Source organism: Eleutherodactylus coqui, chromosome 5 (assembly GCF_035609145.1).
Source record: "Eleutherodactylus coqui strain aEleCoq1 chromosome 5, aEleCoq1.hap1, whole genome shotgun sequence".
Lineage (NCBI taxonomy): Eukaryota > Metazoa > Chordata > Amphibia > Anura > Eleutherodactylidae > Eleutherodactylus > Eleutherodactylus coqui.
Window position 1 is genome coordinate 185,731,109 of NC_089841.1, and position 11,468 is coordinate 185,742,576.

Below are 11,468 nucleotides of genomic sequence, written 5' to 3' on the forward strand. Positions count from 1 at the left end.
ATTAGGCAATGTTCACATATTGTCTATATTGTCAGGATTCAGGCGTGGATTCTACTCACATGCTCTGCAAAAAGTCACTTGAAGATTGCATACGTTTAGGGCTCAGAAAGACGGGCGGTTTCTTTTGCGCAAAACACGTGCACAAAAATTTGCGTGACCGAAGCCAGCGTCATGCAAAAAAAAAGCACTTGGCTGTGTTCGAAATTCGCACATAAAGTGCGCTGCCAGCTGTCACAGCCGCAGCAGGGGATTCCTTGGATGGGAAACCCCTGGATGCTATCACCTCCAGGGGTTTCACATGTGGTCATTGGGACGGTTGGCAGCAGTGCCGACCCCATTGAAAACATACAGAGAAACTGCGACAGCTGTGGCAGGGGAATTCTTCATCACCGCTGGGAGTCCCTTGTCACTGGACACTGTGAGAATGCTGACAATTTAGACCATTGTTTCCTATGAATTTTCTTGACTTTATTTTACCAGAAGTTTTGCTTGGTAAAGCATGAATGCGAGCTTCTTGGAACCCTCAAACAGCTGATTGGCTGAATTGAGAGTTGGACCCCTACATTTAATATTGACAGCCTATTCTACGCATAGTCTACCAATTTAAAAGTGTTCGATAACCCAATTATTTTGTCCACCCTCTAATGATAATGAGAAGACTGCTCGCCCCATGTGTAACCTTGGGTAGTGCTTGATGGAAACATAACTTCACAGCAAAAATTGGCAGTTATTGTCAAATCCTAATTTTTAACTTGAAGACCTATCAAAATGTATACATGCTTTTGTTTCTCCATGGCAGGGCTACTGCATCAATCTGATTGTACTAAAAGGGCGGTCGGCAAATTACCTGTAATCAAAGCAGTGCAAAATTCTGCATCTGCTAAAAAATAGACTGACCACAAAGCCTAATATTAGACTGATACTTCCTGATTTATAGAGAAAGCTGTGCAGCACTCATCTCACCAACATCACAGGCAGAATTACACAGACAGGTAACACCTATATGTAGATAACCTAGAATACATCATTCACCATTGGTGATCAGCTGTGACTTTCTAATTTCCTCCCTGCAGAATGACTCTTGAACGGGTCACAGACCATGTCTAGAACGGTCTCCCATACAAAGTCAATGAATCGCCTGCACAGTTCTAAACTCTGTTAAATACAGCTCATGCAAGATGGCCACCCTATAGTGATGTATAGAGAACAGAATAAATAATGCAATAGGCAGAAAATAAAAACAGAATAGAAAAATGTAATGTGTTTCATTATCTGATTTCAATTAATAAATAATATTTGGTTATATAGTCCCTTTAATGAGCAAATTGTCACCTGTGTGTTTGGGGGCATCACAACACACTCACATATTGCTTAATCAGTGCTATCAGCATCCCACTCTGTAGGAACATACCCATTTGTCAAGTTCAGTGGCAACACCTAGTTGTCAATTTATTCAGAAATGTCTAAGAGGAACAACAGAGGAATGGCACAACAAATATTTATAAGAAAAGATGTTGCAGGATTGTTATTTTATTTATTAAAACAGACATATTTAAAAAAAAAAGTTTCTTAAAATTACACAACCTTTTTTAAGGATAAACAGCAGTGCGTGTTAAAAGTCATTTCTACTATTATATATTAAGCAAGCTGGATGATATATTGGGAATCAGGTTAAAGGATTTTCCAGGATTAGAAGAACATGAATCCCTTCTTTCAGAATAAGCACCTATCTATTGATTTTGCATCTTAACTCCATTGATGTGAATAGGGCTGCAGACCGGCATGACACTATCTATGGAAAAAAAGCAGCCAGGTTGTTCGAGTCCAGGAAAACCCTTTCAGTACATTCCTGGATATATTCTATATATTTGATAAAAGGCCAGAAGAGTCCAGAAGAAGCTGCTGATCTGGTTCATAAGATACATATGCGAAGGTTGATAAAGCCTGGGTACGTTAAATCTTCAGTTGTCCACGCATTGGTGTCTGCAAAAAAAAAAAAAAAAGAAACCAGCAGTGATCAAACAGGAGGGGCAGTTTGTGTGAGAGAATAGGGGAAAATTAGGGAACAGTCTGATGGAGAGGCAAAGGGACATGTTGGTAACAGCAGGATTAGGTGAGGTTATGAATATGGTAGATATGTGCTGGGAAGACTTGGGGCAAAAGATGTCTGTGGTTCAAATTCTACAGAGACAAGACATAGCTGGAAGAAGTTGTCATGGCAGCCAGGACCAGATAGAGAAGATAAGAAAACAATATTCCGCAGCATTTACAGTACAATTCAAGTGAATGAGATTTTACTAACCTGCTTTACACGTCGCAGATTTCTTCTGCTACAGAAAAGCACAAATTTGGAAAATGCTGCGGTTTACCAATCTGCAGCATGTTTATTTATGTTATGGAAATTGCGTTTATCTGCAGTAGATTTTTTCCATAAAGACCAATAGGTAACTTAAAAACTGCACTATAATCCGCAAATAGAGTATTGTTGCTTTTATTGCAGCTTTTCTACTGTGGAAATGCACTGAATCAGCTGGAAAATCCTTGTTTGTTAACAATAAAGATTGCCAGAAGCAGGAACTTCCACTACCATATCACAAAAACGGAAGACATTCCAGAGTGGAAAATCCGCACATAAAAACACAATTACATATGCAAATTCCACACAGCTCATTACTGTGCCATCTACAGAAATACAACAGAAATTCTGTGGATTTTCTGCAGTTAAATTGTTCTACTTGAAGGAACTCTTAAGGTGTCCATACCCATTAAATGAAACTCCACCAAATCTGCCGAAGGGGAAGTCCCAATTCTATCCTGATGGCCGACATCGGGAAAGAAGAATTGAACTTATTGAACTTCAACATGCTTGATCCTTTGTTACCACAGAAGATAAGCCACTATCCAAGAAGTCTGTCAGTGTCTTATTCTTCTCTCACCATTGAAATAAACAGGTATGACTGTGGGAGTCAAGTACAGCGACCTTTACTCTTGTCTGACCAGACCGGCATTAAGGCCATATGCATGATCCATCTATTTACTAGGTTTATCTGTACTGCCACTTTTCTATGGACTTTTTATACCTTTGTTAAATGTGTGTTCATACCTCACATTATGAAGATTTTGGCACTCAAGAGCAGATTGAAGGCTAGGGTTTTCGCAAATAATGCCCTCATTCCGAGAACAGTGAAGGAGAGCATATTGATTTGTTCTGTGCTCTGAACTGGAAGATAGCAACGATTTGAAGGAATGTAAAAACAAAATTTATTAAGTTAGTGGATTTAAGGAAAACAGGTAAAACAATGAGAATTTCCTGAACAATCATGAAATATGTCTTCTAAGTATATTAGTCTGTCATCACATGCCACCGTTTCTTGGATAGCATCTATACTGAAGTTGAAAACTGGGGCACCCTGTCAACCAAAAGAATTCTAATCTTATAATTATACACCTTGTGAAGTGGGAGAAACCACTAACTAAATATAGCCCGAATGTCATTCATTTCTAAAACAAGGTGGCTTCGGCTTCTCTCAGCTGTTATTGCCAGGAGAAGTTTCGTCTGGGCATACCTAATTGGAAATGTAGCATGACATAGCAGTCATTGAAAATAATGGCTGTCTATGTAATGTATTAACATGTTGGGTCTACCAGAGTAGGATCCTTCTTTGTAATGTCCATATACTAAAATAGAGCATATGGATGGGTGTTATCTTCCTAAAACACTGAGACAACAGCTTTAACAACCTACAGGGCACTTCCTAAAATCTCACAAAATATCAATATTGAGAGAAACAACACCAAAGCAGTTTAGTAGATACTCACTGTTGGTGTAGAGTAGATAAACAGGACATTATTATCATACGGTACAGTTTAGAATGTATCACTTACGAGATGTTTCTTCTCTACATGTGTTGTTTTTCTCCTCCTCCAATGGATAATCAATCTCTGCATGGACAGGAAGCAGTTTAGTAATTGGCTATTCTAGTGTTTCAATGACTATTGTGGTCTACTTGTAACAATACTGCACATCACACATTTACTGTATATAGTGGTGAGAATTCTAAAATTATTTACAAAGTCTCAATTTTTCAGTCTTTGAATAACTGTATGGAATCTGTTCATGCTTAAAGTAACTCTCCAGTCCCAGACAAACCAAGATAGCTGTACAGCTTCTCTGACTACTTGATATGCAAAAAGGAGATGTTACAATGCCTTAGCAGTGCCATTTATTGGAAGGTAGCTCTTCTCCAAGTCAGTGTCCAATGTTTTAACAGATCTTATTACTCAACTGTACATGGTGTGGTACTGCCGTAGCAAGAATGACCTGTAGGGGATTTCAGAGCGCAGTTACTGTGTTTGCTTAGTTAACCTGCACCTGGCAGGGTGCGGTCACACAGGTTAAAGTTCCCCTCCCTCATGAGCTCAGTGTCTGGTGGAAGTGATAGCTCAGTGGAGCAGAATGGCTGCTAGCCAGAGGTCCAGTGTGGACCAGTGAGAGGCAGTGAAGGAGCCATGTCAGGGACTCGGAGCCTGGGACCCAGGGCGAACTAGCTTGGGCCAATCACCTGTGTGACAAAGGAGGATGCCCGCTGGATGGTGGGGTTGGTGGCTAGGACCATGTGGGCTGTAAACCCTGGACTGTGTACATGAACTGTGATATGCTGTATTGCAGTGACATGAAATAAATAATGGCAGATGGCAGTTTTAAAGAAATCCTGTCTCTGGAGCATCGATCTACATATGTGGTGTCCATTTCCTGTCCGAGAAGTCGGATATCCTCAGGCGAGGAACCCTACATGCCACAATGGTTATCTTCTCTTTCTGATGAAGACTCTGGTTTTTGCATATTTTGCCAGTCATGTTATAAGGCCTGTTAAAAGGCTGGACATTAACTTGAAGGAAAGTTACCTTCCAATCGGTGGTGTCGCCAAGGCATTATAATGTCTGACTACCTGATGTACACTGGATTTACAATGCTTAGTATGTTTTACATTAGTCTAACCTTTCACACTAGTGTGTTGCCTGCACTGAGCCTTTCAATCTCTTTGTTCGATTTTGGAACAGAAAAATGGAATTAGAACTAAAATAAACGTTTAATTTTGATTTCAATTGTTTGTTTAAAAAAAACAACAAAAAAAACCTGTTTTTCTTTTTTACAGTCATATAAAACAGTCATATAAATAGAGCCGGAAAAAAGCAAATAATTAATAATGATTCTAATTACTCTGAGAAACACGCCAGATAAAGCAAGTAAACAAATTTTCACCTTTTGACTTGACAGTCGTGTTTGGCACCAACATTTGAGGTTGTAGAACTTTACATATCAAGTTATTCGACTTTACATTCTGAACACTGACTGCGCTGTAGAATCCCTCATTGGATAATTTTGTACTAATATATTCTTGTTTGATGTCATTAACGAAAATTTCAATATCCTTAGGGTAGAAATCTTTTGCCATACAGGCGGTGGAAGCTTGCTGTTTCGCTTCTAATTGGAACACTTGAGGAGCTTTGGTAGGCTGCTCTTCTGGAATAACAGGAAAATCAAAAATTGGACTGTGGTAATTTTAATAGAATACAAAACAACACAGGCATGACTCTAAGGCCTCATGTCCACTGGACAATTAGAATTAGCAAATCTGCGCGGGTGTCCTGCACGCATGATCCGCGCCCATAGGGATGCATTGGACACCCGTAAGTAAATACCTACGGATGTCAATTTTCCCTGCTGCGTGGATCGCACGTGCAGGAAAACACCCGCAGCATGGTCCATTTTCTGAGGGTTCCCCGCAGGCTTCCCTAGAAGCCTATGGAAGCTGTCCGTATCCGCGGTACACCCACAACTGGATTTCTGGTCTCCGGCGCGGGAGCGCGGGAGAGCAGGAGTTAAAAAAAAAAAAAAAAGAGTGCACGGCGCATGCACATCCGCTGGGCAGAGGGAAAAAAGATCCGACCACGACGGACGGGAACCCGCAGCGTCCAGACAGGTGAGTTAAATCATTTTTCAGGTCTCATGTCTGCGGGAAAGGAGGGACCCGCTGTGGAATTTTGCATGGAGAATCCGCGCGGGCCCGAATTTCCTAGTGGACATGAGACCTAAATCTTGCATAAAAAATCAAAACAATAAGAAATAAGTATAATTGGTATTGCTGTGTCCAGAAAAGTGCATATCATATTATTTATCCTAAATAAAAATTAGCTGCAGCACCAATGGGTTAAAGTAGATTTAGGTTTTAAGCTATAGTCGTTTTAATATAGGATTCTAATAGTTGAGGTTGTTATGGTTTGGGTTGGCAAGAATATTTTGATTATTTGTTTTATAGTATTCATTAAATATCATGTTTTATTACATTTTGGGAAGGGGATGTGGAAACATGATTTTTTTAAAGGCTGCTTACCATACAGTTTAAATTTTTTTTGAACTTCATTCTGTAAGGTCGTTACAATTACTGTGATACCAAATACATGCAACTTTTTATGTTGTAGTACTTTACACAATAAAAGCATGTTTTATGGGAAAAAAAATAAATAATTTTTGGGCTGACACATTTCTAGAGGCATATTTGTAATTTTCCCATTGATGTAGCTTTATGAGGTCTTGTTTTATATAGGATGAGTTTTCATTCGAGCCATTTTGAAGTGCATATAATTCCTTCACTAGGTCTTGTTATTCTTTGTGGGGATGGTAAAATCAACATATTTTGTTGTTCAATTATTTATCCTTTTACTTCTTAGAACAGTACTATGATTTTTAATTAAAAGAAAAGTTTTATTAATTTAAGGTCTGTTAAGCTTTATTTTTTACACTTTTTGTCCCATTAAGAGACTTGATGCTTTGTAGCACTTGCTTGTAGCACTAAAGCATTATTGCCTGTCAGTATATAGTCTCATAGGTATAGCACCAGCCAGAGATGGATATATCATTGATCGTTAAGGGGTTACACTAGATTACATTTCAGATGAATATCACATGAAAATGTATAAATATAGCTATATACCCATCCTTTGTAAATGTATCAGGGAATTATATTTTACAAGCAACATGATAAATCTGTTTTGGGACCATAATATGACCTCTGCGTTCTCCTATTCAAAACTCAGAAACAATGTTTGCCTCAAGTACCCAGCAAACAATAAAACATAAACTTTTTTCTTCTGTTCTGCTACATGATAATAGACTTTATCATGACTTTAACTACACATACGCTTAGTTACTGATATAGTTATGATATACATGTATTATATAGTTACTGATATACATGTAGCATTGATTATAACTATAAAATAGTAAGAATATTAAATATCAGAAACCTAAGCTTGTAACTAATACAAAATATAGTTGATACAATTTAAATATACATGTAAAAATGTATTATTTATAAACTAAAGACATTGGATGCAAAGTAGACAAATTTAATGTAGAAAAGATATGAAAAAATATTGAATAAATGCAAATGATTTTGATTTAATAATAAAGTATGAGATAATGGTCATAGGAAAATATTGCATATGAAATGTCCTAATTAAAAGTTGTTCTTCAATATCCTTAGGAAACAGCCTGTTGGAGTATGTTTCCAAGGGGTGTAAATGCTGCAAATTTACACTGAAGAACTGCAGCATTAACAGTATCAGTGTGATGGATGAGAGTTGAACACATTTCATTAACATATTGTGCAAAAAATCCGTATAAAATCTGCATGGAATTTGACATACGGTACATATTTTAAATCTGTAGCACATCACATATTTTAAATCTGTAGCACATCCCATATTTGCTGCAGATTTTCATTGTGGATTTCACTCTGTGGCAAATCCAAAGCATTTCCACATAGAAATCCATAACATTCATGTAGTTGCAGATTCCAAGCTGAATCATGGAATATTTTTAACTATGTGACCTACACAGCGAGCCTGTCCCATGGAAACATATCATAAAAGTGAGTTAAGACAGTTAGGCTAAAATACTTCATATTAGTTACTGTATAGTGAGCTATGAAAGATTGTACTGTAACCAGATTCATATTTCATTATATTAAATGCCCTAAATTGGAGCTGAACATTTCTTGTGTACTTTTACTGTTTTTCAAGTCAAGTTATAAAAATCAGACATTTATACTATGCCTTGAATATTACTAATACATTTGATTTGTTTTAATTTAAATGTATTTCAGTATGTTTCTAGATCGTATTATATATAGTTAAGATTATTCTAGAATTCTGTACAATAAATAATTTCTTACAAAAGCTGTAAAATTAATAAGGTCTAATAAAGTCTAATAATTTTTAGAACCCTCTCAAGATGATATAGATTTAAACCTTACTTATTACCGGTAATTGCTATTTAACTACTGCCAAACTTTCTGAAGTAAATCAAATCTCCTCAGCTTTTCCAAAAATGTCCTACAAATGTTAGATATAGATATAAATTGAGCTACATTAAGGAGTTTTAGTCACTTACTTGGCCGGACATCAAGCCTTGTTCCAGTTCCAAAAATGAGAGCTTCTGTATCAGACACTGTGTTAGCTCACTGTCACAAAACTTACATTACTTTCAGTTAAAATTATGAAATTAGCTCTTAGAGAATGACGTTTCTCTCTGGCAGAAATGTCTACAATGAGCATGAAGAGAAATGAAAGAGTTAGTTATGACTATTGTAAATATAAAATAGTAAAGAGTAATATTAGTCCCTGAAAATGTAAACTTTACTATGATGTATAGGATATTCTTTATTTTGCTTATTTTTGGCAATACTTATTTCTTTATGAGAGCCACGATATAAATAAGTAATCTTACCAGTTGTCCGTTTTGGGTTTAATCACATTTTACTTCATCTTCAGTCTTTTTGGAGTTCAGGCTTTGTGTACTGGTGAAAGCTGTGTTTAATCACTGTGGTAGCCCAGTACACTGTGAAATAAGCTAATTCAAAATCCTCTTCCTACAGAGCTCATATATATAGCAACTAGCTGATATACCCAGCTTCGCCCGAGTTAATTTGGTACTGGTGTTTATCTGGTGTTCTCATGGAAAATCTTATGAAGTCGTGGTTACTTTAGAGCAGAGGTCCCCAACTCCAGTCCTCAGGGACCACCAACAGGTCATGTTTTCAGGATTTCCTTAGTGTTGCACGGGTGATGTAATTATTGTCAGTGCCTCAGACATTGCCACAGGTGTTCTCTCTATAGGATATCCTGAAAACATGACCTGTTGGTGGTCCCTGAGGACTGGAGTTGGGGACCTCTGCTTTAGAGATACCGGGAAAAAAAATATGTTCACCATTTTGCATGGTTCTTTGTGTTGCCCAGGAAAGACCACATGGAGGTAATCATGCAACGTTTTTTTTATATAAAATGACATCAGGAAGTGAGAGAATTAGATTCCGTACGTAAAATTTGGATGCTAATTCTTTTGCACTTAGAATTGAATAATTCAGTTGGGACCCATTAATTTTTCCTATTTATGACATAATCAATGCCCGTGCCAAATTTCAAATTTCTATGACATCGGGAAGTGAGAGAATTAGATTCCGTACCTAAAATTTGGACGCTAATTCTTTTGCGCTTAGAATTGAATAATCGAGTTGGGACCCATAAGCTTTTCCTATTTATGACATAATCAATGCTTGTGCAAAATTTCAAAATTCTATGACATCAGGAAGTGAGAGAATTAGATTACATACGTAAAATTTGGACGCTAATTCTTTTGCACTTAGAATTGAATAATCGAGTTGGGGCCCATAAGCTTTTCCTATTTATGACATAATCAATGCTTGTGCCAAATTTGTATGTTTCTATGACATCGGGAAGTGAGAGAATTAGATTACATACGTAAAATTTGGACGCTAGTTCTTTTGCACTAGAATTTAATAATCGAGTTGGGACCTCTTTACTTTTCCTATTTTGGACATAATCTATGCTCATGCCAAATTTCTTGTTTCTACGATATCGGGAAGGGAGAGAATTAGATTCCGTACGTAAAACTTGGACGCTAATTATTTTGTGCTAGAATTGAATAATCGAGTTGGGACCCATAAGCTTTTCCTATTTATGACATAATCAATGCTTGTGCCAAATTTTTATGTTTCTATGACATCGGGAAGTTAGAGAATTAGATTACATATTTAAAATTTGGACGCTAGTTCTTTTGCACTAGAATTTAATAATCGAGTTGGGACCTCTTTACTTTTCCTATTTTGGACATAATCTATGCTCTTACCAAATTTCATGTTTCTACGACATCGGGAAGTTGGAGAATTAGTGGCGAGTCAGTGAGTGAGTCAGTGAGGGCTTTCATCTTTATATATATAGATTTGATGTGATCTTTAGTCTTCAGTTTAACCTTTAGATTTATTTTAATGAGAAAGTGAAATGAATTAACTAGAGATGAGCGAGCATACTCGCTAAGGGCAATTGCTCGATCGAGCATTGCCCTTAGCGAGTACCTGCCTGCTCGGGAGCAAAGATTTGGCTGCCGGCGGTGGGTGGGGAGTGGCGGGGGAGAGTGGGGAGGAACGGAGAGGAGATCTCTCTCTCCCTCTCCCTCCTGCTCATGGCCGCAACTCACCTGTCACCCGTGCCGGCAGCCAAACCTTTTCTTCCGAGCGGGGAGATACTCGCTAAGGACAATGCTCGATCGAGCAATTGTCCCTAGTGTGTATGCTCGCTCATCACTAGAATTTACTTAATTGATACTACATATTACATTTTAATATAATATAACACTCATAAAAGTATGAAGGGGTGCATAAAAAGTTAGAACTATTTCACTTTCAGACTAGCGTATTGCCACACTTCCATAATACAGATCTGTAATGCGGATGTGTTACAGATGATGTTTCAACCGTATGCCATCAGTATGTGATCTGTATTCGCTGTCATTGGTTTTATTTTCTAAGCGGCAAATACAGTAAATAATACCAATGAACGCAAATGCGAAGTGAAAAACTGACAAAAATAGGCCATGCTGCATGTAAAGATAGATTTTTATTAGTTCTGTATTATGGTTCACAAAAATGGACCAATTACTGAGTTAAAATATGCTCATCTGAAAGCGTCCATAGCACGTAAATGACTTGGACCCAGCTTCACTATAATATCACCTGCTTATAGCCACAATAAATTAATCTCTGGATTTTCTGTCCATTATGATAGCTGCACTATATTGCCCCTACAGTACATATCCTTAATTGGCATAAAAAGAATAGTTGTTTTGAAACATTGTTACACAACTAATTAGTTACTACCAATATACCACCATGATGAAAGCAAATAATTCAGAGTATAAATATCTTACTTGCAGCAGTGATCCAGCATCTTCTTGAAGTGTATTTCATGCTTCCTTGCAAGCAAATGAATAATTATATAGGTTGTTTGAAACAACGTACACATTAAGTAATATAAAAAAACAGTCCTGCTGCATTAACCATTAAAGGGAATTCTCAGTAAAATCCAGATTCTCACATGTGAATTCTCAC

General features: G+C 37.3%; 1 long non-coding RNA gene across 1 annotated transcript; it reads right to left on the reverse strand.

Moving 5' to 3' along the window:
• Positions 1 to 1,435: 1,435 nt before the first annotated feature.
• On the reverse strand, positions 1,436 to 8,558 carry LOC136628213 (uncharacterized). Its single transcript, XR_010792860.1, has 5 exons — positions 8,456 to 8,558; positions 5,264 to 5,524; positions 3,886 to 3,942; positions 3,104 to 3,220; positions 1,436 to 1,983 (listed from the first exon to the last, which is right to left on the reverse strand). It is a non-coding gene; the product is annotated as an uncharacterized lncRNA (long non-coding RNA).
• Positions 8,559 to 11,468: the final 2,910 nt, after the last annotated feature.